This window comes from Rutilus rutilus (assembly GCF_951802725.1).
Source record: "Rutilus rutilus genome assembly, chromosome: 7".
Taxonomy (NCBI): domain Eukaryota; kingdom Metazoa; phylum Chordata; class Actinopteri; order Cypriniformes; family Leuciscidae; genus Rutilus; species Rutilus rutilus.
The window spans coordinates 47,186,588-47,189,087 of NC_140221.1; the positions used below are offsets into that span (position 1 = coordinate 47,186,588).

At 35.9% G+C, this 2,500-nt stretch overlaps 1 pseudogene across 1 annotated transcript in view; it reads right to left on the minus strand.

The window, feature by feature from the left end:
• The window catches only part of LOC311293789 (cytosolic phospholipase A2 gamma-like), a 20,664-nt pseudogene that overhangs the window by 16,442 nt on the left and 1,722 nt on the right, over positions 1-2,500 (minus strand). Inside the window, exons 5-7 of the transcript XR_014630294.1 lie at positions 2,310-2,500; positions 1,719-1,815; positions 1,487-1,627 (exon numbers count right to left, since the gene is read on the minus strand). The exon at positions 2,310-2,500 is cut by the window's right edge and continues 15 nt beyond it. The product of XR_014630294.1 is annotated as a cytosolic phospholipase A2 gamma-like (transcript). The remainder of the gene's footprint in view (positions 1-1,486; positions 1,628-1,718; positions 1,816-2,309) is intronic.

Below are 2,500 nucleotides of genomic sequence, written 5' to 3' on the forward strand. Positions count from 1 at the left end.
ATTTAATGTTCAGAGGAGCGTCTTGGTGGCAAGGATTTAAATCTTTAACAATGTCTGGGATAAGAAAATCTAAAGTGTGGATGTACATAATCAGAAAGGATAGCCTATTCTCAAAGGCTGGATTTAGCATCAGGAAAACCATGATCGCACTTCTGCCGGCCAACGTTAACAAGTTGGTTTTCCACAAGACATTCTAAAATGCTTAACGTGAAAAAAAGCTTTTAAAATGCTTAAAAGGCACTTCAACGTGGCTTAGGCTAATGTATGTAGGCCTACACAGTACACACTTTATTAAGAAACCATGTGCAGAGATAAGCAGATTAACCCAGAATATGAACGCAGTGCGTAAAGCGTTTTCATATTTTAATTTAACTATTTTAGGAGATTAAGTCGTTAAACATTTTTCACGTTAAGTGTTTCGCGCACAAAATACTCCAACGGACACAGACAGAGTGAAAGACTGGATTTTTTCTCTCGATCAGGTAACGTTAGGGTACAAGTGATTTCAAAACTTTTCAGCCATTTCTAATTCGATTTTTGGAGGCTTTGAACATTTTTAGCTAAAAAGACTGCCTCTCCAATTTAGCATTTATTGTTGTTTCTGCAGTTAAAAAGACAAAGTTGAAAATTCTGGCTACCATCGTTATTTTAATAATTTCTTTATTTTAATTTTATTTATTGATCTGTCAGGGTTATCTAATCTATTTGTAGCTTGTGTTTTGAATATATGTTCCCCTGCACTTTAGGCATTTTTCACACATTTGCTCCTCATCTTGAGACTTGATTCTGATTTATTTCGTTTTGTATTTTTATTTATTAGAAAGGTATATTCTGTTCTAATTTAATTTAGTAAATTAATTGTTTTGTTTTTTTCGGTGCATCGATATGTTGTGCTGAAGAGCCTGCTCACACAGGTTATTTAGCCGATTTAATTTGATTTGCATGTGAAATGTAAATCCTGTCTGCAGTGTGCCCTTTCTGGAGTTATTTATGTTATTTCTTAGTTTTATTGATCCAAAATGTTTTTATACATTTTCTTCAATATCTTTGTGTGACTTGCTTTGTGAAGTCTTCATGTTATTTATGAGAGGCAGTATTGCCATTTCTTTTACACAACGGTCTACAGTTTCACACACTTTCACGTGTTTCTTCCATCTGCCGACAGTGTCGCCATTTCTCATTTCACCCGTTTTTGTGCGTACGCCTGGGTCAGAGTCTGCGTGAAGGACCACACATTTTCCCGTCAAGTTTGCTTTTTATAAATACCAATTATTGCATAGAGAGCGGCGTACGCCTTCTTTTGTGCATACGCAACGTTTATAAATGAGGCCCCTGATCTCCAGATCAATACATCACAGAGACCATTGATCTATTTTATACTATTCTCTAATTCAGGTCAACGTACAGTGTAGAGAATCTGTAGAATCTAATATTGAGAATAAGAATATAATAGAAATTAACTCTCCTTTAAAACAGAGTTTGTTACCTTGCAGGTACAGCATGTCCATCTCAGGCTGATTCTTGATCTTACGGCCATTTTTAAACTTGCTGCCAAAGTTGGATGTTTCCACAAACGCTCCAGTGAGGGAATAACCGGCTTCATATGGAGTGAACTCAAACCAGGGGTCTGCAGACAGAAACACGTCCATACAACAGCTGAAACAAACACAGACAACATAAGTCATTTAAATTTCTGTCTCTTTCACACAAACACAAACCTCCTTCTCTGTTCTGTTTGCATTGCTTGTCGATCACTGTGTAGATGGGAAACGGGTCTTTACTCTTCTGGTTCCACTGATCTGAGAGTGTGTTCATCTATCTGAAGAAAACATTTTTTGTAGCATCATTTTATTGTAAGACAACTTCAGTTTCTTCAGTTATCAACAACTTCAAGTGATAAAACCTACTCATAAAACCTAACATGTTCTCTTTATAAAGTACCATTGTGGCAATCTGAGGAACCCAAAAAGGAGCTTCAAGTTAGATTTTATATAGAGAATTTTCCTAATCAAAAATCAAGTAAATTTGATCACCATTTCATTCCCAGAAAAAGATATATGATTGTTTGACTTAAGTATTATCTTTTGCTGTCTAAAGTTTGGAATTTTTAACTCTCAACTTTCAATAGGTTATTGGTTAAAAGTGAACATGCATGATATTGTTCACACTATCAATAATATCTTTAGTCATAGTTGGGCTGTGAGTTGAAACATTGTTTATTTCCAGGATAAAAAAAGTTTATAAATCTCAGATTTTAATAGGATCATAAAGGGCATAAAGTCATAAAGGGCTGTGTAATTAATTGTCACAGACCTCTTTCACATATGTTGTGACGACCATCGCTGCCCAGAAGTCAGTCAAGCTGAATTGGTCTTTCTCATTGTAATATTTCTTCAGTTTGGCATAAGCATCTCCCCAGCAGACTGCAGGACCGCTGAGTCTCCGGACGATCTTGTTTTTCACAGTCTTTAGTTTGGTGGACCAGTCTGGCTCCTGATAT